The sequence below is a fragment of the Mus musculus genome, chromosome 3 (genome assembly GCF_000001635.26).
Source record: "Mus musculus strain C57BL/6J chromosome 3, GRCm38.p6 C57BL/6J".
NCBI lineage: Eukaryota > Metazoa > Chordata > Mammalia > Rodentia > Muridae > Mus > Mus musculus.
In genome coordinates, this window is record NC_000069.6 from 141,684,151 (window position 1) to 141,709,579 (window position 25,429).

Consider the following 25,429-nt stretch of genomic DNA (forward strand, 5'->3'; position numbering starts at 1 on the left):
CTGATAATGATGCCACCCAATGATGCCAGATAAAGCAATTCTCTGCTGCATATGCAGCTCTGGTTGGTGGTTTAGTCCCTAGGAGCTCTAGGTGATCCAGTTAGTTGGTAGTGTTTTTCCTATGGGATTTCAATCCCCTTCAGCTCCTTCAGCCCTTACCCCTAACTTCTCCATTGGGGTTCTCTTGCTTGGTCCAGTGGTTGGCTTTGAGCATCTACATCTGTATTGGTCAGGATCTGGCAGAGCCTCTCAAGAGACAGCTGTATCAGGCTCCTGTCAGCAAGCACTTCTTAGTATCAGCAATAGTGTCTGTGTTTAGTGTCTGCAGATGGGATGGATTCCTAGGAGGGGAAGTCTCTGGATGGCCTTTCCTTCTGTCTCTGCTCCACACTTTGTTCCTGCACTTCCTTTAAACAGAAGCAATTCTTTGTTAAAATTTTTGAGATGGGGGCTATGCCTAACCACTGGATATGTTCTCTGCAGGTTTTATCTCCCCTTTGCTAATGCCATCCCTGTTGGGTTCTGGGAACCTCTTGTTTCCCTGGCATCTGGGTCTTTCTAGTGGCTACTCCCAGTTCTCCATCCCCCACTGCTACACACCTCTGTTCAAATTCCTGGCCCTCAGTACTTCTCCCCAGTTTCCTCCCACACCTGATGATGTCCCCCCCTTTTCCCTCCCCCTCCTCTCTCACTCCTGGTTCCCTCCCTCCCTGTACCTTCCATGACTATGTGATTATTTTCTTCCCCCTTTTAAGTAGGACTAAAGCATCCACACTTTGGTCTTCCTTCTTCTTGAGCTTCATATGGTCTGTGAGATGTATTATGGGTATTCCAAGTTTTTTCCCTAATATCCACTAATCAGTGAGTACATACCACGTGTGTTCTTTTGTGGCTGGTTACTTCACTCAGGATAGTATTTTCAAAATTCAGTTATTGTAGCTTCTTCCTTACTTTACCAACTAACAAGATCAACAAATACAACATTCTTCCCCAAATTAATCTTCTAGTACTTTTGAGAGAGACTATTCTTTAGATTATTAATTAATTTATATCTCCCAACCAAAGATATAGACTCTTTTTAAGTAGTCCATGATAGCTTGAAACTTAGTATATACCCCTGTCTGACCATGAATTTAGGATTTTTCTGTTTTGCCTCTTAGGTGCTAGAATTCCAAATTATTCTCCTACCTCCTACTGATTTAAATTCTTTGTTCCTTTCACAACAATGCAGGCTTCTTTTTGAAGGAGGGAAAAAACTGAAGAAGGTGTTTCTCTAAGATTCAAAGCCAACTATTTTAAATTCTTACCTCTACCCACAGAGCATAAGCCTTTACTATAGATCTGCTAGATAATTTAAGTATGTCTCCACCACTTCTTAGACACAGCTGATCTCTGCAACAGTCTAATCTCCAGGTCATTATAAGCCTAAAGCATAGTGTCAAGTGATTGCTCTTTGTAAAAGTAAAGGTGTTTGCCATGAAAATCCAATGGTATGCATGCTATCTTTGGAGACCTCCTAAAGAAATATGGAGAAATGTGACCTACAAGGTCATCTTTGACCTCCAAGTATTCTCTTTGACATATGTGCCCCCCTACACATATTATGTACACACATGCTAATCCATTTACATAAGAACATATACATTCGTACTAATAAATACAAATTTAAACAAAAATTAACATCTAGAATGTTTTTCCTTCATCCATAGCATAGATCATGTACTCCTGGAAATATTTCCTAGTTTTCTATCAAATAAGTTCCTCACCAAATTTCCTAGTATTATCCTAATAGATTCTTTCTATCACACATAGAGAAGCTTATTTCTTTACTCATATATATATATATATATATATATATATACACACACACACACACATTAAATTACCTTAGTAGATGCTATTTTGTAAAATAATAAATAAATAAATCAATAAATGTAGTTGGACATTTTTTAAAATACCATAATAATTATATTCTTCTTCAGGAGAAAATATAAAGTTGTCTCAGTCTGCTTGAGCTACTATAACAAAATATTATAGTCAGTTAGATTATAAGAATAGAAAGTTATTTCTCAGATCTGAAAACTAAGAAGGTATGTGAATATTGGTTGTCTATTGAGTGCCTACTTTCTCATAAGGGATACATATCCCAAGAAGTCTGAGAGTCACATAGCTGACCTAACAACCCCGTAAAATCTCTCTTTGCCTTCACAACACGTTCTCCAGGGAGTTGGTTATCTATGCATACTTTTTGGAGGAACATGAGTAGAAGGTGGTCTGTATAGATTATATCATATGAATCTCAACATGTGAAAGATGGTACATTCTACCTCAGAGAAAAATTGTTTGCTATTATGTATGTGAACTTCTATAAAAATATCATGAGACCTTACTGTCATACTGGGAAACTATCAAGAACTGCTGTGTCAGATTGTCAAGGGGAGATGAGAGATGGTTGTACAAATTTTATTAAATTACACATACTCTTTTGTTACAATTCCATGTCTTAGAATCATAGGGTTTTCAACTTAATAGATGTGTGGTAGTCATTTATTTTAACTTAGGAGTTGTTGGCATGATCCAAGCTTTATATTAAATTAAGTGTAAACTGTTTTTCTATTATCTTGACATCATGGACCTACTATGTCACATGGAACTTCATGAAGTGAGTCTGGTGACATTCTCTTCCTTTAGTAATTGTTAACACTTGAGAGAGATATTTGTTATATACACTTCTGCAATTTACAATTTTCTCCACCATTTGAGGAGCATGCTCCATGGAGTCTCAAGTAGTAATCTGGGGCTAGAGAGATGGCTCAGTGGTTAAAAGCACTGACTACTTACTCTTCCAGAAGGCCTGAGTTCAATTCCCAGCAACCACGTGGTGACTTACAATCATCTGTAATGGATCTGATGTTCTCTTCTCGTATGTCTGAAGATAGCTACAGTGTACTCATATAAATAAAACAAATATTAATTTTTAAAAAAAGTAGTATCTATGATTTTTACTGTTCTAGCTCCATGGTTACTTGATGTTGGATACTAAGTTTAATAAATACATGTTGAAGGAATTATTTTTAAAACAGGTTTCCTGTCACCTGATTCTATCAAAATCTTCCTTATTCTTAAAGAGGTTTACTCAGAGAGTATTGTAAATTAATCTTTCTATAAAAGTGAAACTAATATGTCTTCATTTCTCTTGCTTATACTTATTCCAATTTCATTTGCTCTTTTGCATGCTAATTGTATGAATACTACCTTAATATATGAGAAAGTATCAATATTCAATCATTTTATATAAAAATGTAGTTTACCATAAATCCTATTTATGTAAGAATTGTATATTTTTATCTATCTATCTGTCTCTCTATCATATGTCTATCATATGTCTTTTAAGCTACAATAGAATGACGTGTATTGACTCATTACTTGCAAGATGGTAATCTTCAAAGATAGAAGCATAGGACATCAAAAGAAGAAATGGTCAAGAAGCATTTGCATGGGGAGGTCACTCTACTAAGTTTAGGTAACTAGAATTCTATGAATGTCCTGATGGTGGACTTATCCATACTGTTTCATGAAAAGGTGATTCGACGAATATATTAATCAGCTCAGTCTTCTGTAAGAAGACTTATTCTGTTAATCACGGTATGTGATGTGTTTCTTATCATCTTAAGCTCAGTCCTCATTAATAGAGTAAAATTTTTTTTTAATTTATGTAACTTTTACTTATTCGCTTTACAAGCCACTCACTGCCCCTCTCCCACAATCCTCTGTGTCTCGCCCTCCTCTTCTCCAGAGTGATCATTTTTAAAAGAAGCTGTGTGGGTTTTATTTAACGTTCTGCAACGTGATGCTTAAAATTTGGAAAGTGTATTCGAACCCATGCCACAACGTTTTGCATTTGAGTCACAGCTATATCGCTTCTGCAAACACAGAGACATCTGTGTATAACATAGCGGCCTGCTAATGAAAATGAATGGCCTTGGAAAATAAGGCTATTATTCACTTGATTTCCTTCTCAGAGGTATTCATTTGAGTAGCAAAAAATAACAGTTTTTTTTTTCTTTGCATGATGAAGCTAGCCCCAGGGCTGGGTAAATCAAAATAGAAAATTGATACAGATCCATGTAGTACAAGAAGGTTTGCCCACAGAGTCAATCTGATAACTTCACAAGAGAGTAGTTCCCAGATTGTCATAACAGAAGACCAGCTATCCTGAATTAGACACTTCTACTTACTCCTGGCTTGTTACTGTTTCCAGTTGATTGATATTTATTTCACATTCGTTGAAATCAGTCTGGAACACATGAGTTGACATGGCTGACAAAAATCTCAACTGCAACAACAAAAATAGATTTCAGTCCAATTCCAGAACTGGAGTTTTGGTTGCTGACTTCTACTTCTAGTTTATCACAAGGATGGGCCCTACTAGACAGATGACTTGAGTGCCTACACTGTGCCCAAGCCTGGCCGGTGCATCCGTTGTTCCCAAAACTTACAAGCAAAAGTCAGTGCCTGACATTCTTTTTAGATTACATGCTTCGATTCTTTCTGTTCACTTTTTTTCCATTTCTGTTTTCCATTTTGAAATTCTCAATATTATAAACTCTGCTTATATCCTGACAAACCCTGACTATAGCACATTTGCAGAACTGTAATATTTCTATTGTCTAAATTTTATATTGCATAGAAAATGCTAATATCACGCATTTATTGAAAAATATGATGACAGCATGATTTGTTAAGGTAAGAAAACATGACATGTTTCCATGCAATTTTAACAAGCTGTGTTTTATTAGAGAAAACCAAAGATTTTGTGAAATTGTATATAGTTAGCATTTTTAGTGAAAGAAAGACATTTCACATTAGCATTAAGAACAAACTGGAAAACATCCATTTTTCCTCTTTTCCCTAAGACAAAAGCACTGATTAACATGATCTATAATATGCATGTACACCAATATGTAAGTGCATATATATATTTGTATCTATGTGTATGTGTGTTCATAAATCCAGAAGAAAAAAACAAATCTCACCCCTCATGCCCACCCAGAGGCTACAATAAGAAGCAGGTATCCAAGGACATTCTTCATCTAGGTTACTTGATATCCAAGCAGGGCTTTTGAGAACAACATTAGTGACTGTGTTGCTATGGCAATGGTGCCATTTGCCCAGTAACCGTGCATCCTCTGTGCCTTCCAGTTTAAAAATGCCCACTTCAAAGTAGAATAACAGTATTGTCAGAACATGTAGTTTCTTTTCTTTTCTCCAATCTAACCTTCGGGTGAAATGGGAGTTTAAGAAAGGTCTCTTGTACTTTCTTGTCATGGGAAAGAACATGAAACAGATAAAGCATCCTGTTTAAGATACTTACAGAAGAAATAATTTCTACTTAAAAAGAAATTCAGCTTACTGAAGCTCACAGAATCTTATCTGCAAATTTAATATTCTTTCCTGGAGTAGTGGGGGCAGAGTAGTGAGAAGATTTAATCTGTGAATGGTTTACCGCACAAGCCTGAAGATGTAGTTCAAGCCCCAAACCCAGGTAAAACAAAACCAAGTAAGGTAGAGTGTGCCTATAATCCCACCATTAGGGTGGCAGAGACAGGTTGATGACTGTGACTCCTCAGCCAGTGATAGAATTAAAAAACAAGGTAGATGGTATCTAAGGAACAAAACTTGAGATTATTCTCTATCACACATACCTGGCTATATACACACATGCACATAACTATGCATATATATATGCATAGTTATATATATATATATATATATATATATATGCATAGTTATATATATATATGCATAGTTTTATATATATATATATATATATATATATATATATATATATATATATATGTGTGTGTGTGTGTGTGTGTGTGTGTGTGTGTGTGTGTGTGGCTACCTTTCTATATCTGCTGTCTGTGTCTCTACTTATTTGTCTCAAATTCTCTATTGACACAGCCATGCAACCCATCTTGAAAACCATCTAGCAAGAGAGATTGTGTTGTAAAGAATCTTGCATAAGCAGTGCACATGCATATAGTCTGTTCAAAACCCAGGAATGAACTGGGAACTTGTCTTGGAACTGAAAGTCAAGAAATAACCAAGATCCTATAAAGAACATCTCATGTAGTAGAAACAAAAAGGTCAAAAGAGATGAAAGTAACCAGAGGGAAAAGACAGGTTCTAGCATTTGCTAGAGCTTCTCTGCAGTCTGAATTAATAAATTCATGAAACCAGTGTAACACTTCATAGTTATGAAGTAGAGAGCCTCTGCTTTCTTCAGTTTTGTAACCCTTGTCTCTACCTACTAAGCAATGGAGACAGAGGGACAACAAGCTGCTTTCTTAAGAAAGGCTCTCAATCTGAAGTGAATTAAAATCGTGTGGAAAAACCCAGGGGAATGTGCTGAGCAGGGGAAGACTAGGGATGGCAGGGAAAGAACACCATGCCTCTTTTTATCGCTACAACCTGGATGGTCCTCCACAGTGGTCCCTGCATGTGGGATTATGTTAAAGAAGAAGAAGGTGCCTCTCCACACCCATTTCTGGGGGCATTTGTAAAACCAGGAAAACCACTTCCTGGCAGACAGCTTGTCCTCACTTTCTGTTCCATCAGGCGTTCTTGGCCACTCTGTGTATGAAGACACACAGGGTAGGCTTCCAATTGCCATACTTGTCTAACAGGCCCACTGTCATAAATTAACACAGATGTGGCAACTTCAAACAACTGAGGTTTCTTTTTCTTACAAGCCAGAAGTCTGAAATTGAGCAAAACCACACTTCTTCCCTCAATGACTCAGGAGAAATAGGCATACTTTGGTAGTTTCTCAGAATCTCTGAGCTTGTGACCCATCAGTGTAGCCTCTGATTCAATCTTTGCATCTCCTTCTCCCTTATGGATGTCCTCTGTGGGTCTTCTATGAGGACATTTGTGCTGTTGCCATTGGTGCTCACCTAGACAATCTAGGATGGTTACAGTATTCTTCTATTGATGATTTTTTAAAGGCCACATGCATTCACAGACTCTAGGGATATCAGCATAGATGTTTCTTTTGGAGGTTGGAGTTACACCATTTAGCATGATTATTATTTTTTGGGGAACAGAGTAGATATTTTCTTATATCTGCTGTTTATGTATTTCCCTTTTTGTCTCAAATTCCCTATTTAAACAGGCATGCAAACCCAGATTGAAGACCAGCAGATAAGAGACATTATTGTGGGAAAAGTATTGCATGAGCAATGGTAAAGTTAACAAGTGTATATCAAGCAATGGTCACAGTAAGGAGGAGTGGTGGAGCATCAAAGCAAAAGGACCTGCCTGCTTTGCTCTCCTGCTTTACTTCCTATTTCTAAGTACAGCTGTAACAGATGGCAACAACCGTCTTCTAGTATTTGGTATCAGCTTCCCTAAGCTCCTATTATCTGCCATGCCAGAGACAGGAAAGGAGCTGTTCATTCTGGCCCTACTTAAACCTCATTTTCCTCATGCCCACATCATCTGTGCCAACCCTGCCCCGTACCAGTCCTGATCTCACCAAGGCCTAACAACTCTCATGATCACAATTTCCCTGTGTAGTTGCCAAAGCCAAATCAAAATGCCAGTGCAAAGAGCAGTCTTCACTCACCAACGTCCTCCTCCATGTGCCCATACACATGTGAAGCATGCACAGGTTTGCACATATGTGTGCACACAAGCATACACACATACAGACACATACATACACACACACACACACACACACACACACACACAGCACACATACACACATGTATATACACACACGCTGCCTTTTCGCTTGGCTAGCAACACAATGGGAATGCAAACACACTGTGAATGTAGCCTCTCTCGGTTGGCTTCCCAGATGGCTCAAGTTCAATAGATTTTTCCCCCTGATTTCCTCAGCTTCTCTTAGCAAGTGCTAAATAGCCATTATGCCTTTTCCTGCACATTGAGATTCATCTGCAGCCACTAAACTGTCTCCAAAGTGCTTCAATTTTGCATGAGCACTAAGCTGGGAACTGGGATACATTACCAAGAGCTGAAGGCCCAGATCATTAGAAAGAGCATGTAAATCCTCTGAACCAGAAATAAAAAGTACAGAGATTTCCTCTGTGAAGTCCCAACTGCAGCTTTATGTAAAACACAAACCTTTGGCAAGACTTCTTGTGGCCCCTTTCACCTTCTCAACTTTACTTCAGCTTTTTTTTTTTTTAAACGTTGCCTTCTGGTTTATGTTTTAACCAGTAAGCTTTCTATCAAGGACATCAGAAATAGTAGGGATCCTCCAACATTATTGGAGCCCGGGTCCCTTCGTTGTAATGAAGATGGTATTTCAAGGGATTGCTAGGAGTTCACAACAAACCTGAAACCCTTCTGGGTAGCAGGAAACCTCGAGAGAGGATGAAGTGGCACATATAAGATAGATTGAGGAATCTGAATTTCAGTTACAGAGTTGTGGAATGTAATGAGCACATGAAAATTATCAAGGAGACAGTAGTGTTTATATTGCCATTTCAATAGCTCCACTCTGGCTATACCCCAACCTTAGTATTATTTGTATATTTCAGGGAGCACACATGTTTCTTTGTATATTATATGTGGTTTCAACTCTTCTTTCCTTCCTGTCTCCTCATCATATCACCTTGCTAGAGACAAAAGTGCTTTAAAGAGGGTAACAGTGGAGGGCTATAAACATGAAAGTCCCATAGATTTGCCTACCATTAGGATGAGTCCACAACATAAGACCTTGGATTTAAGACATAGAGCAATCATAATGGAAATGGTGATCCCAGTAATCATTTGGCATTTCTTTAGCAGTAGAGGATTTTGAGCAGTCATGAACTTTTTGTTGTATGCCACATATGTATTCAGAGTTATAAAGGAGGCTCTGTTACAAGCCTGATCTATAATTACTACTCCTTTATTCCCTGGATGCATAGACTAAGTAAAGGTATCTTAGGATTCTGAGAGTAAACGTGTACACTGGATGTACACTTATGATTAGATATAGCAGCGTATTATTTATCTCTGAGTATATTTCCAAGGACATTTATTAACTACCAATTTATTCAACAGTGCAGAAGTCAGTGGATCCTGACAGTAGTATAGCTAAAAAGGAATATATTGGATATGACGCATGCACATGCCATCTTGAAGATAAAAAGAAAATTATAGATGAATAATATGCATATAAATGTACACAGGAATGATCTAAGCACAAACATGCTGGATGTGATATGTCCACTTTATGCTGAATTCCAGCTGTCTTTCCAGCAATTTGTACATATGAATGAGACTGAATGTACCTATGCAGTAATTTCCCTTAATAAAAACATTGAATCATGATGCACTGTAATCTTTACTGATGTTAGAATCATTAATCATGATTCCACATCTTACAAGTGTGCCTACATGTATTAAATAGTTTGCACTCATGTTCTTCCTCTGGAAATTGTTTAGCCACGGTTACATGAATGTATCTTTTGAAGAGAATATATTTGTATGTATATATACATACATGCATGTATGCATACAGACATACAAACATACATGCATACATACATACATACATACATACACCCATACACACACACACATTTATATAAAAGCAGAGAACAAACTTTGCCTGGAAATATAAGCAGACAAGTGACTGAAGCTGCCTGTTCAGTAGTCAATATTATGTAGTTATATAAACATCTCAGGGGATTGGAGTTGGGGTGGGATACCATCTCTTTATTTTCATTTTCTTTCTGGTGCTAGAGTGGAAGTAACATGATGATATTACAAGTTGCAAGCAGTATTCAATGCCAGATATTACTCTCCTGTTCTCTCACGTTTAAGTTATCTTTTACAACAACATCTAAAGGTGTTTGCAGTAAAAGAATGATAATGGTAACCAAACACAATGAAAGAATGTCTCACATTTCAACATTCATATAAGAAGTGACAGTTTGAATATATTTCCTAGTGTTTTATGTATATACATACATGTATACACACACACACATATACACATATATAACTGTAGAAGGAGCTTCTTTTCAAGATTTCTCAGACTCTGCTCAAATCTCCTGTGAAGCACACTTGGAGAGAACATCTATTGCAACAGCTTAGTTTAGAAAGTTTCAGAACACAGAAATCTGCCGCCATCCATGCTCAAGGCTATCTGTGGTAGCAGCCAAAGCCAGGCTTTCTTCCCATTATTGTAGAATACTTTCTTCCTATATTAGTTCTGTCAGTAAAGACTTCGTGCTATAGGAAGCAAAGTAATACAATTTTCATTGTGATTTCATGAATAATGATATATCAACATTGTGATTTCTTTGAAACTAAAACCGTTCTTGTCCTCTAAGAACAGCCTTATCAATTATAGCATAGTAGGTCCTCTCATTCTTTCTCATGTCCAAGTCCCATCCCCTTCATGTTGATCTGGGCCATTTCTCACCATTGGTGAAAGGAATACTGTTGTTGTTCTGTTAAAGCCATCGAGAGCAAATGTGAACGCACTCTTCTCTTAGAGCCTTGGTGAAGGGAAGGGGGGGGCAATGCTTGTCAAACAGAAGCTGTTAGGCTTCCAGTGATGTTCAAATCAGGGGGATGGTTTAGGAAATAATGAAAGCATTCTAGCATCTAAAACCACATTAGCTAACTCCCATTGTATTTACTACGCTAAGAATTTTACATACCCAACTTTGTAGCAACTCACTGACTTGGGAATTCAAATTGCATCGCCCTTTGGAAGAAAGCTAGACTAAATAAGGCAAAGGACGTCTCCCAAAGTCACACGTTTAGTTAATAGAAGAAAGAAGATTTAGCCATATCTCTTCCAAGCTGTGTACTCTGTAACAGTTCATACACAGTAATTAAAAATAAGCTTTACCCACAAGTCTGCATCAGTATTATCTTCTCTATGTATCTAGTCTTAAAACTTGTTGACCATAATCTAAATATGGAAGATAAAAATATATGCAATGGGATCAGCAGAACAACAAAAAGATGTTTACATTATTAATAAAGAAAATATGAAGAAGCACATTATATTTAGTGGTGGTGTTTTCAGTAAACCAGCTTTCCCTCTCGAATGATTAAAAATGCTTTCAGAATATAGGGATATTTGGGAACTATCAGAACGCATAGTGATCTCTCATTTCCTGCATAAATAAATAAATAAATACTGTTGTTGTAAAGCTCCTGTTCAGGATGATATTGTCCTTCTTGGATTTAATGAGTTATAATTGTGTTATTATAGTTCTTTAAAAAAGGGGAGATGAAAAGAATATTTTCACTACATTAAATCTGACTTTCTCAGCAGTTACAGAACAGGATGGAGGCTATAAAGAGTGTGCTCACTATATGTTCCCTGAATTTTAGAGTAAATACCTGCCATAGACAAAGTTTAAATTATAGGATTTATTTTTCATTTTTCTGGCTAGGTTGAAGTTATGTAACTACTATGATGACTAACTATTCCTCCTCACCTCTAAAATATAATGGCATATCTCTTATATAGATATATATAACAATATCCTCACCTCTAAAATATATTGGCATATCTCTTATATAGATATATAACAATATCCTCACCTCTAAAATATAATGGCATATCTCTTATATAGATATATAACAATATCCTCGGGGAACATTTTCTCATTAATCAATCTTTTTTACAAGCCTTTACTATGTTCTGGGCATTATCTGAGACCTGATATAGCATGTAACTGAGACTGTTACCAGCGTGCTGCAGCAGGAAAGTGGAAACTCTAGAAGACTTGACTCTCCTCACTTATAATCTCTTTTAAATACAGTTTGTGTATTCTGCCCACTCAGAAATTCCAATCCGGTGTCTGAATGTCCTGCCTTCCATGTATTATTGGATAAGGACGTAAGGAATCAGGGATCGGTGTGAGCACATTTCCATTCACCATGCAAGGGAGTACCCCTGGACGTTTGAGTGGTTACGCCTCCAAGGACTGGAAAAATTCCAGAGGGCTTGGCTGAAAGCAGAAATCTTTAGAAATCACTTAATGTCTGGTTACAAATTGCATTTCTCATCCTATTGACATCTTTTTCTTACAACCCAGCAAGATTAAAATAAACAAACAGAAATTTTCATTTTATATTGGAAAAATCAACCCTTGATAGCTTTAAGATTTACCAGAAGCTAGATACAAATACAGAACAAAATTACTCTTCTTACTCACATTAATCTCTACATTGGGTGTTTGATAGGAACTCATTCCATTGCAGAAACTTCCCCAAAATGCTGATATGTTTTAAAAAAAAAATCCCCAAATTTTACAGTTTCTTCTTTTAAAGCTTTATTAAGAATAGAAATCATGCTGCTTTCAAGAGAAACAAACCTGCCACCCCCATGAGAGTATGTGGAGTCTGGACTGTTAGAAGTAGGTGTTACTCAAGGTTGGCTGCTCTTACTCCTTGTTTTTAAGCCATTTGGAGTAAGTGCAGAATGAAAGGCCAGCAGGGCAAATGATGATTACTTCTGATGCACACGCGTGTTTTCCATTATCAGTGATTTCAGACGGTCACCAAACAAACAATCAAACAAACCACCAGCTCTCAACACTACTGATAAATCACTTAATGCAGAGGGATATATCTGAAACTACTTTGTAATAATTAAAATGAAAATTATTGAAATTCTCTTCTTGACAAATAACTAGTAAGCACAGATTAATCTTTCTAAAGCGTGTGCCATTTTTGAAAATGTCATTTCATCTATTTATAGTTTCCAGTCTTCGTGTTCCACACAGCACACATTGCAGGCTCTTGTCCAAAGCTCACCATGAATCTGTCTTCTGTCTTATTCAACACTCACTTCTTTCCACAGCCCATGTGAGCTCCTCTACATGTAAGGGTCAGTTTGTTTTATCATCTGTGCCCTTCCCCTTCATGCCATTCATCCTGAATTGTCTTATATCCCTCCCTATACCCTTGTACCAATCATGCTTCAATGATAATCTCAAATGTTCCAAGTCTCCATTGTCCCCACTGTCTGTCTGAGTCATTTGCCCTATCTTTCTTCTAAGAGCCTTCGAATTTTCTAAACTCTATTCATTCTTATTAAGTAGATCAATATAGACAATACTATATAGAACCACATTGCAAGCCATAGTTAGATGAGCTCTGTGCCTGTGTTAACTATTGGGTTTTATGGTTTAAGTATCTTGGAGAAAAAGTATAATTCATACAAAGTAGACTTTTTTCCTGCTATTAAAAATAGATGTTTTTTGCCACGTAGTATATCCTGGTTAAAATTCCTCTCTCTAATCCTCAACACTCCTTCTACCTACTCTTTCATGCAGATCGACTCCATTTCAGTTTCTCATTAGAAAAGACAAAACTAGATTTCTAAGGGAATAGCATAGAATATTAACATACTATAACAAAAGCTAACATATCAAAATTGGAAAAAAACAAACAAATAGAAGGAAAAGAGCCCAGGAAGAGACCCACTTATTCACACACTCGGGAATCCCATAAAAGCACTAACCTGGTACAGAATTATGAAGGTCTTATCCATGTTGCCTCAGTTTCTGTGAATTTCTTCAAATGTTAACCATGTTGATTTAGAGGGTTCACTTTCCTGGAGTCCTTCCTCCCCTTGGCTCTTGCACTCTTTTTGCCTCCTCTTCACAGGGTTTCCTAAGCCCTGAGGAGGGATTTGATGTAGACACCCCATTGAGGTCTAAGTGTTCTAAGATTATTCATCCTCTGAATAATGTCTAGCTGTGGGCCACTATATTTGTTCCCATGAGCTGCAGCAGGAAGCTTCTCTGATGATGGCAGTGACCCATGAGTGTGGCACACTGGTTCTCAACCTGTGGATTGTGGTCCCTGTCACATATCTTGCATATCAGATGTTTACATTGTCATTTATAGATTTATAACTACCAAAATTACAGAATGAACTGGCAATAAAAATAATTTTATGAACGTAGGTCACCTCAAAATGAGATACATGAGAAAGGGTTGCAACGATAGGATGGTTGAGAACCAGTGGCATAGTAGAAGGGCATTAGGAATCATTTGCTGCATTTTTTGGTGTTTGTTCTAGAAGAGTGGCATTTGTTCAGATGCCTGGGCTGCTAGTCTCAGGTTCTGGGACAGCCAAGTAGTGCTGAGTGTAAGTTATATTTCATGAGATGAGCATTAAATCAAACCAGATATTGTCGGTCACCCCCAACAATTTTATACCACCATTATACTAATATACTGTGCAGGCAGGACACCACTGTAGATCAAAGGGTTTGTGGCTGGCTTAGTGTTTACATTTCTCTTTTGTTAGCATGCATAGTGCCTTCCTGTGCCAAAGATACTAGCACATAAAACTGAAGGCTAGATGTAAGTACCAGAACAAGTTCTGAGTTTTTAATGAGTATGTAGGTGTTATCTTCCCCAGCAGAGCCTTGCTCTTAGTTTGTGGAGAGCAACTTTAGTGTGGCAAAAGCTAATTTTTTACCAACAAGGAAAATATATGTAATCCAATCTTGACACTAGAAGCTTCATTTGGTGACAAGACATGGCCAGTTGAGTCTCCCCCATTATTTGGCAATTCCAGTTATACCCCATATATGTATATATATTAGGCAGCTTCATTGTATTAGGTTTTTATACTACCCTTCAAAGGGCACTCAATTTTAGTTGCTCTCTCCATATATTCTCTTGTAGATTTTAAATGGCAGAGCTTCTGAAAAATACCTTCAATGTACTCATAGACATATTGAGAAACAAATCTCTGCAGTAATATCTGGACCATCCTAGGAATTATATAGGCCTTTCTGGATCATATTAGTTCTGCTTTTGATTTTTAAATTGCCATTCATACTGTTTCTCATAAAGGCTGTCATAATGTAGAATCCCACCAAATGTGTCAAGAGCTTGATTGTACACCCTTGTCAACACTTATCTTTTGTCCTTTGTAAACAATGGCCATTCTATCCCTGGTGAGGGGTAGCTCACGTTTTAATATGATTTTCATTTAGCAGTATTTATGATGCTGAGTTAATTTTCATATAATTGGTATTCTTATGTCTATTTTCAAGAAATGCCTGTTTAAGTTATTTGCTTAGTTTTTTCTTATTGTTTTTTATTGTTCATTTTTTTTAACCAGGTTACTTTTTCTTGATAGTTGAGTTCCTTTTATGATTGGGATGTTAAACTCTTATTGCAAAGCTTTTTGTTTCATGAAACCCTAGTTCCCTATTTTTGCTCCAATTGCATGAATATCTGTGCCTGTTTTTGTAACAGTAATGTTGCCCTGATTATTTTCTGCCAGGCTGTAAGTTTGAGTCATAGTTTTAAACTTCAATTCATGTTGAAATGGTATAGATATATGGTTTCTACCTAATAGGTGGTATGAGTGCCTGTTTTCAATATTTGATTATATAGGAATTTAATTTTATTATCATTAAGAATATTCATTCAAAAGAGAATAGTCATTCATCATTTTTTTATTTTTTGCATCTTTATTGAAAGCCAAATTGACTATGGAGGCATGAGTTTGCTTCTGCCTTTCTGCCCCCTTTGGCTGGTGTATCTGTTCATGCCAGGACCATGCTGTTTTTATTGCTGCGATTTTGCAGTATACTTGGGAGTTCATTGTATTTCTTCATAGATCTCATATCTTCTTTGGTTCTATATGAATTCTAGGACTGTGGTCTTCCTTTGTTAAAAAAATAGCATTGTTGTTTTGATGAAGAATGCATTGGATCTGTAGATTATTTTAGGAGTATGAGTATTTTACCAATTTTAATCCATCTAATCCATGAGCATATGGTATCTTTTTAGTCATTTGTATTTTTTTCATTAATCTTGTGTAGCTTCTCTGTAGAGCTGTTTAAGATCATGTTAAATACTTTATTTTATGTTTGTTTTACAAGTATTGTAATTGAGCTTGCTTACTTCATGTTTCTAGGTTGATGTCAATGTATAGGAACAGCACCTATTTGTGTGGATATATGTGTGTGTGTGTGTGTGTGTGTGTGTGTGTTAATTTTCTATCTTTAAAACTTTAATGAATTTGTTAACTAATCCAAACAGTTTTTAAGTGAAATCTAGAATTTTCTATATGCAAGAGAATGTTATTTTCTAAGATAAGGGCAGTACTCCCTTTGTTTCTTTTTCTTGCCCGATTACCCTGGTAAGCACAATCCGTCAATACTATGTTAAATGAAAGTGTTGAAGATGAATGTCTCTGTCTTGCTCCAGGTTTTAGAGCCAATGCTTTCAACTCTCCCTGTAAGAATGGTGTTACTTGAGTGATTATCAAATGTATCACTCTATTATATTACACTGTGGTCATTCTCTGTCTCACTTGTTGTGACCACTATTTTGAACCATGAATGAATGTGACCTTTTAAAGGACCTTTTCCATATTTTGATGATCAGAAAATTCTTCCCTTTATTTTGTTACTCTGACATACCACAATGGTTGATCTGTGCATGATAAGCTTTCCTCCCATGTGAGAATAAAAACCCTTCTAAATAATGGTATGTGATCCTGTTAGTAGGCTATTAAACAAAGCTCCCTAGTATTTGGAGGACTTTCACATCACGTCCACCTCAGTCATTGACATCTCTTTTTCTTGTGCTGTCCTTGTCTAGTTTTTATTTAAGGACAATGCTGGTCAGGTAAAAGGAGTATGAGAGAGCTCTATCTTTAATTTTGTAGGGATTTTGAAAAGAACTCCTCTTTGCTCTTTAAATATTTGGCATCATTTAGCAATGAAACCACCATTCTCTGAGCTTTTTTCGGAGGGAGATTGTTTATTACTGAGTCAATTTCATTACTCATCATTGGTCTGTTCAGATTTTCTGTTTCTTCATGACTCAATCATTTTAGGTTTCTATTTCTTAAATCCACCTTCATCACAAGGAAAGTAATATTAGAAAAAGTAAAGTCATAATAAAGTTAACAAACTACTGTTTCAACTCAACATTGCATATGTAATTTTATTTACATTAGTCTACTCCTACTGAATGTTATATTAAAATTCATAGAAAATGTCTCAAAAAATAGTTACTTGTGTTTACAGGGTCTACTATTCATGCTATCATTTAATGATTATCAAATAACTTTGTCTAAAATAAACCAGTTCCTTGATTGTGAAGTTCTGCCCTTCAAGTTACCACAGTTTCATGACTACACTGAAAGGTAGTGGCTGTTGGAACAACTAACACATTTTAACATAGATATCCTTTTAAAGAATGACAAGGGTTTTGTGATTTAATTTACATTAAGGCATTTAGAGCTGGCATGTTTCATATTTCAGATCATATCAGTGAAGACTAATAGGATTAGGGCCTGAAAAGGAGACCACACTAATTCAATAAAGCATTGTAATGCATTGCAGAGCACTACTACCTGCAAATCCGCATTTCCCACCAGCTCGTGGCCTAACTGTGAATGTCCTGGAATGAGATTTGTCAGGGTCCTGCAGCTCTGTTTCCATTACAGGAGTTGCTAGGGGAAGCTACATTGGCAAGCCTGCAGGATATGATGTCTCAGAACTTCCTTTTGCAATAGAAAAGATAAAGTCATTGTAAGGAATGAGAAGTGCAGCTCAGGCACACATAGCCCCAAAGCCTGTTTGCTCATGGGCTCAGTGAAATACATGGAGTGCATCTCAGATACAGATGGATGACAGTGAACATTATCGTGCCAATCAGATACTAGTGTGGCTCATAGAGGTCACAGACAGGTAAGACTATTGATTAATTTTCCTCCTAGGACTCCACATATAGCATTCTGTTATGAAAGACTGTTAGTAAGGAAGAAGTATCCATGTTGGTAGAACCTTCCTTTCTTTGTCTTATGATTCAAGTGTGTGATGTCTTCAGCATTAGGGTATCACCGTCACATTCTGGAGGATAACAAAGAATGTAGGTCATGGCCTATCATGTTCTTAGGGGAGATCTATAGGAACCCACTGGTCAACATGTCAAAAATAACTTATCAGTACCTGGTACTGGACTTTTCATATAACAACCTGTGGTGTCTGGGAGAATAATGTCTCCCTGTTATTTCGTAGCTCCATCTTAAACTCTTCTTAAAGATCTTTAGCACTGTCTTTCCATATACTCTCTTGTTTACACTGCCCTTTCATATTTTCCCCCATCTAATTCTTCCTGTATCATCATTCTCAGTCCACCTATATATTTGCTGCATTCTATTCCCGATCCCATGTGAAGACTCTTCACTGATTTCCTAAACTCTGGAGCACCACAGTTTAAACACATATATCTGATTTTCAATCTAGCATCCACATGTCAGGAGAATAAGCAGTGTTTGTCTTTCTAGATCCAGTTTATCTCACTTGGAATGATTATTTCTATCTCTATCCATTTACCTGTGAATACATAGCTGCATTTTTCTTTATACCTGAATAATGTTTCATTGTATAAATGTACTACATTCATTATCCATCCATTAGTTGATGACTATCTAGGCTGTTTCTGTTTCCTGGCTGTTATAAATGAAGTAACAATGACCATGAATGAGTGTCTCTGTAGCGGGATGTAGAATCCTCTGGAAATATGTCAAGGAATGATCCAGGTGGATTATACTGTGTTATAGTGTGTTTATAGCTTTTGAGGCACTTCAACACTGATTTCCATCGAGGATACATGAGCTTGCACTAGAATCAACACTGAATAAGTATTCTTTCCCCTGAAACCATGCCAACATTTACTGTTTGTCTTAGGGTTTTACTGCTGTGAAGAGATACTATGATCAAGGCAATTTTTTTTTAATTAGGTATTCTCTTCATTTACATTTCAAATGCTATCCCAAAAGTCCCCGGTACCCTCTCCCCAACACTGCTTCCTACCCACTCCCACTTCTTGGCCCCTGTACTGAGGCATATAAAGTTTGCACGACCAATGGGTCTCTCTTTCCACTGATGACAGACTAGGCCATCTTCTGATACATATGCAGCTAGAGACACGAGCACTGAGGGGTACTGGTTAGTTCATATTGTTGTTCCACCTATAGGGTTGCAGATCCCTTTAGCTCCTTGGGTACTTTCTCTAGCTCCTCCATTGGGGGACCCGTGATCCATCCAATAGCTGACTGTGAGCATCCACTTCTGTGTTTGCTAGGCCCCGGTGTAGTCTAACAAGAGACAGCTATATCAGGATCCTTTCAGGAAAATCTTGCTAGTGTATGCAATGGTGTCAGCATTTGGAGGCTGATTATGGGATGGAACCCTGGATATGGCAGTTTCTAGATGTCCCATCTTTCGTCTCAGCTCCAAACTTTGTCTCTGTAACTCCTTCTATGGGTGTTTTGTTCCCAATTCTAAGAAGGAGCAAAGTGTCCACACTTTGGTCTTTGTTCTTCTTGAGTTTCATGTGTTTCGCAAATATATCTTATATCTTGGGTATTCTAAGTTTCTGGGCTAATATCCACTTATCAGTGAGTACATATCATGAGAATTCTTTTGTGCTTGAGTTACCTCACTCAGGATGATGCCTTCCAGGCCCATCCATTTGCCTAGGAATTTCATAAATTCATTCTTTCTAATAGCTTAGTAGTACTCCATTGTGGAGATGTACCACATTTTCTGTATCCATTCCTCTGTTGAGGGGCATCTGGGTTCTTTCCAGCTTCTGGCTATTATAAATAAGGCTGCTGTGAACATAGTGGAGCATGTGTCCGTCTTACCAGTTGGAATATCTTCTGGATATTATGCCCAGGAGAGGTATTGTGGGATCCTCTGGTAGTACTATGTCCAATTTTTCTGAGGACCCATCAGACTGATTTCCAGAGTGGTAGTAGAAGGTTTCAATCCCACCAACAATGGAGGAGTGTTCCTCTTTCCCCACATCCTCGCCAGCATCTGTTGTCACCTAAATGTTTGATCTTAGCCATTCTGACTGGTGTGAGGTGGAGTCTCAGGGTTGTTTTGATTTGCATTTCCCTGATGATTAAGGATGCTGAACATTTTTTCACGTGCTTCTCAGCCATTTGATATTCCTCAGTGAGAATTCTTTGTTTAGCTCTGAGCCCCATTTTTTAATGGGGTTACTTGATTTTCTGGAGCCCACCTTCTTGAGTTCTTTATATATATTGGATATTAGTCCCCTATCTGATTTAGGATAGGTAAAGATCCTTTCCCAATCTCTTGGTGGCTTTTTGTCTTATTGATGGTGTCTTTTGCCTTACAAAAGCTTTGCAATTTTATGAGATCCCATTTGTCGATTCTTGATCTTACAGCACAAGCCATTGCTGTTCTATTCAGGAATTTTCCCCCTGTGCCCATATCTTCGAGACTTTTCCCAATAGTCTTAGATTTGACCATAGTACAAGGAGATATGAATGGATCTATTCTCATTCTTCTACATGATAACCGCCAGTTGTGCCAGGACCATTTGTTGAAAATGCTGTCTTTTTTCTACTGGATGGTTTTAGCTCCCTTGTCAAAGATCAAGTGACCATAGGTGTGTGGGTTCATTTCTGGGTCTTCAATTCTATTCCATTGGTCTACTTGTCTGTCACTATACCAGTACCATGCAGTTTTTATCACAATTGCTCTGTAGTAAAGCTTTAGGTCAGGCATGGTGATTCCACCAGAGGATATTTTATCCTTGAGAAGAGTTTTTGCTATCCTAGGTTTTTTGTTATTCCAGGTGAATTTGCAGATTGCCCTTTCCAATTCGTTCAAGAATTGATTTGGAATTTTGATGGGGATTGCATTGAATCTGTAGATTGATTTTGGCGAGATAACCATTTTTATTATATTTATTGTGCCAATCCATGAGCATGGGAGATCCTTCCATCTTCTGAGATCTTCTTTAATTTCTTTCTTCAGAGACTTGAAGTTCATATCATACAGATCTTTCACTTCCTTAGAGTCACGCTCAGGTATTTTATATTATTTGTGACTATTGTGAAGGGTGTTGTTTCCCTGATTTCTTTCTCAGCCTGTTTATCCTTTGTGTAGAGAAAGGCCATTGGCTTGTTTGAGTTAATTTTATATCCAGCTACTTCATTGAAGCTGTTTATCAGGTTTAGGAGATCTGTGGTGGAATTTTTAGGGTCACTTACATATACTATCATATCATCTGCAAAAAGTGATATTTTGACTTCTTCCTTTCCAATTTGTATCCCCTTGATCTCCTTTTGTTGTCGAATTGCTCTGGCTAGGAATTCAAGTACTATGTTGAATAGGTAGGGAGAAAGGGGGCAGCCTTGTCTAGTCCCTGATTTTAGTGGGATTGCTTCCAGCTTCTCACCATTTACTTTGATGTTGGCTATTGGTTTGCTGTAGATTGGTTTTATCATGTTTAAGTATGGGCTATGAATTCCTGATCTTTACAAGACTTTTATCATGAATGGGTGTTGGATTTTGTCAAATGCTTTCTCCTTATCTGACAAGATGATCATGTGATTTTTGCCTTTGAGGTTTTTTTATATAGTGGATTACGTTAATGGATTTCCATATATTGAACATATATTCCCTGCATCCCTGGAATGAAACCTACTGGTCAGGATGGATGATTGTTTTGATGTATTGTATTTGGGTATTGAGAACTTTATTGAGTATTTTTGCATTGATATTCATAAGGGAAATTGGTCTGAAGTTCTCTTTGTTGGGTCTTTCTGTGGTTTAGGTATCAGAGTAATTGTGGCTTTATAGAATGAATTGGGTAGAGTACCTTCTGCTTCTATTTTATGGAATAGTTTGTGAAGAACTGGAATTAGATCTTCTTTGAAGGTCTGATAGAACTCTGCACTAAACCCATCTGGTCCTGTGCTTTTTTTGGTTGGGAGGCTATTAATGACTGCTTCTATTTCTTAGAGGATATAGGACTGTTTAGATCATTAACCTGATCATGATTTAACTTTGGTACCTGGTATCTGTCTAGAAATTTGTCCATTTCATCCAGGTTCTCCAGTTTTGTTGAGTGTAGCCTTTTGTAGAAGGATCTGATGGTGTTTTGGATTTCTTCAGGATCTGTTGTTGTTATGTCTCCCTTTTCATTTCTGATTTTGTTAATTAGGATGCTGTCCCTATGCCCTCTAGTGAGTCTGGATAAGGGTTCATCTATCTTGTTTATTTTCTCAAAGAACCAGCTCTTCGTTTGGTTGATTCTTTGAATAGTTCTACTTGTTTCTACTTAGTTAATTTCGCCCCTGAGTTTGATTATTTCCTGCAGTCTACTCCTCTTGGGTGAATTTGCTTCCTTTTGTTCTAGAGCATTTAGTTGTGTTGGCAAGCTGCTTGTGTGTGCTCTCTCTAGTTTCTTCTTGGAGGCACTCAGAGCTATGAGTTTTCCTCTTAGAAATGCTTTCATTGTGTCCCATAAGTTTGGGTATGTTGTGGATTCATTTTCATTAAACTCCAAAAAGTCCTTAATTTCTTTATTTATTTCTTCCTTGACCAAGGTATCATTGAGAAGAGTGTTGTTCAGTTTCCACGTGAATGTTGGCTTTCTATTATTTATGTTATTGAAGATCAGCCTTAGTCCATAGTGGTGTGATAGGATGCATGGGACAATTTCAATATTTTTGTATCTGTTGAGGCCTGTTTTGTGACCAATTATATCGTCAGTTTTGGAGAAGGTACCATGAGGTGCTGAGAAGAAGGTATATCCTTTTGTTTTAGGATAAAATGTTCTGTAGATATGTGTTAAATCCATTTGTTTCATAACTTCTGTTAGATTCACTGTGTCCCTGTTTAGTTTCTGTTTCCACGATCTGTCCATTGATGAAAGTGGTATGTTGAAGTCTCCCACTATTATTGTGTGAGGTGCAATGTCTGCTTTGAGCTTTACTAAAGTGTCTTTAATGAATGTGGCTGCCCTTGCATTTGGAGCATAGATATTCAGAATTGAGAGTTCCTCTTGAAAGATTTTACAGGCAGCTAGGATGAGGGTCTTAAAGCCCATGCCCACAGTGACATTTTAAAAGTGCCACTCCCTGGACAAGGCATATACAAACCATCACACTGTAATTTTTTCTCAGCTATTCTGACTAGGGAAATAAAAAATCTCAGCTATGCTTAATTTTCTCTTCTCTGAGCATTTAAAATATATTTATCATCCATTTTTTTTCTCTTCGTTAGTTTTTGAGAGAATTCTTCATATATTCTGAATACTATCTTCCAGATGTATAGCTGTCAAAGATTTTTTTTTTCCCAGACTTCCTCCTCAATTGAATTATCATGTCTTTTGCTGTAAAGAAGCCTTTTCCTCTCAAGAAATTCTGTTTCTCAACTGTTGCTCCAAATCCTGGTGAAACTAGTATCCTGTACAAAAATTCTTTTACTATGCCTACAAATTGAAATATATTTCCTTCTCCTTTAACAGACTCAGGACATCATGTCTTCTGCTGAGGCCCTTGATCCATTGGAACTGAATTTTATAGTGCATGAGAAACATGTCTAATTTTGTTCTACATTTAGCTATCCAAATTTACTGGCACCATTTGTTAGACAGTTGGCTTTTATCCAACATATATTTTTTATTTTCTTTGTCAAAATCATCTGGCAGTATGGCAATGAGATTACAACTGTGTGGGGAGCGGGTGTGGTGGCAGTCCCAAAGGCGCCAGGGACTGCAGCTAAGTCATATGACTTGCACCTGACTTCCTCATATAAGACACAAACATCTTGAGTGCTGCGCAGGTGTACCAGGATACAGGTGAATCCAATTTGGTGGAGATTTGCCCCTGCTGCCCTGATTAGCTGAAGCTGCGTGCCTGGTGAGGTGGCGTGGCCTGCTGTGTGTGGATGGGAACTGAGAGTATAAAAGAGTGAGAGGCCCGGGTTAGAGGGAGGATTATTATTCGAGAGAGGATTACTATTAGTGGGGGAGATATAAAAACAAGGGAGATATAAAAACAAGGGAGATATAAACAGGGGAGATATAAAAACAAGGGAGATATAAAAACAAGGGAGATATAAACAAGGGAGATATAAACAAGAAGAAACAGGACTGAATAAACGTGTGCAGAAGGATCCTGTAGCAGCGTCGTTCTTCCTGGCCTGTTGAGCGCGCGCAACACAACTGGGTCCACAACTCTATTCAGTTGATTGATATATTTGTTTTCTATGTCAGTTACTATGCTGTTCTCAATGACACTTCTGTAATATAACACGATGTCAGGAATTTTAATAGCTCCTATAAGATTATTATCATTTACAATTGTTTTGGCTATCCTGAGATTTTGGTGGTTCATGTGAGCTTTAAAATTATTTTTTTTATTTTTGGTGAATAATTGTTTTAGAATATTAATGCTGAAACTGCTGGACCCATAAATACAATATTGGTATGATAAAAAATGTTTTTATAATATTAATGTGACCAACCCATGAAAATTAGTGATCTTTCCATCTGCTGTTATTTTAACTTTTTAAATTTAATCATTTTTTTATTGAAAATAGATTTTTTTCATGCATTATATTCTGATTATGGTCCTGTTCCCTCCACTTGTTACAGTTCCTCTCCTCATCATCATTCTTCCAAGTCCACATCCTTTCTTGCTTCTTCTCATTACAAAACAAAAAGGAATCTAAATCAGACAAAACAAACAAATGAACAGAAAAACAAAGAGCTAAAGAGAAAGCACCAAGAATACCTATGTATATATATAAAGAGAAATACAATTTGCAAAAAGAAGTCCCATGAAAACACAAAACTCAAAGACATATAAACAAAAACATGTAGAGCAAAACAAAACAAAACAAACAAACAAACAAAACCTGACAAATCCTTAAGAGACAAGAAAATCTCCAAAAATAGTTTTGCTTTGGCCATCTAATTCTGGGCATAGCACGTGGCTTTAAGGGACCTTTGTATGCCCTATAAGACTCCATTGGAGAAAACTAATTTTTCCTTTGCAAGTATTTCCAATTGAAGATAGCTTCTGAGTTAGGGATATAGAGTTGTGTGTACTTCCCCTCTAAGCCCTGGGACCCCAGACCTGTGTTCACACTGTGCAAGCTGCCTTAGTCTGGGTAACTTCATATGAGCCTTGTTTCTTTTAAGCTCTCCGTCCCCTATGGCTTTTAAATTTTCTCTCTTTTCTGCCATAGGATTCCATTAGCTGTGTGGGAGGGAACTGATAGAGACATCTCATTTAGGACTGAGTCCTCTAAGGTCTCATATGCTCTGCACGTTGTCTAGCTAAGAGTCGCTATATCTGTTTCCATATTCTATAGGAGGAAGCTTCTTTGATGAGAGCTGAGCCTGATACTGATCTATGGTTATAGCAGAATGTTTTTAAGGGTCATTTTGTTGCTATGTTTTTAGAATAATAATGGTCCCCTATGTCCCTGATCTATCTAGTCTCAGGTTCTTGGCCAAAGGAGCAGTGTCACAGATTGGTTCTATCTCATGGAGTAGACTTTAAATCCAATCAGAACTTGGTTGGTTAGTCACTTGAATTTATTTCTGCATT

General features: G+C 37.2%; 1 protein-coding gene across 2 annotated transcripts in view; it reads left to right on the forward strand.

Annotated features, from left to right (window-relative positions):
• The window catches only part of Unc5c (unc-5 netrin receptor C), a 369,361-nt gene that overhangs the window by 218,587 nt on the left and 125,345 nt on the right, over positions 1-25,429 (forward strand). The gene's annotated exons all lie outside the window — the stretch shown is intronic.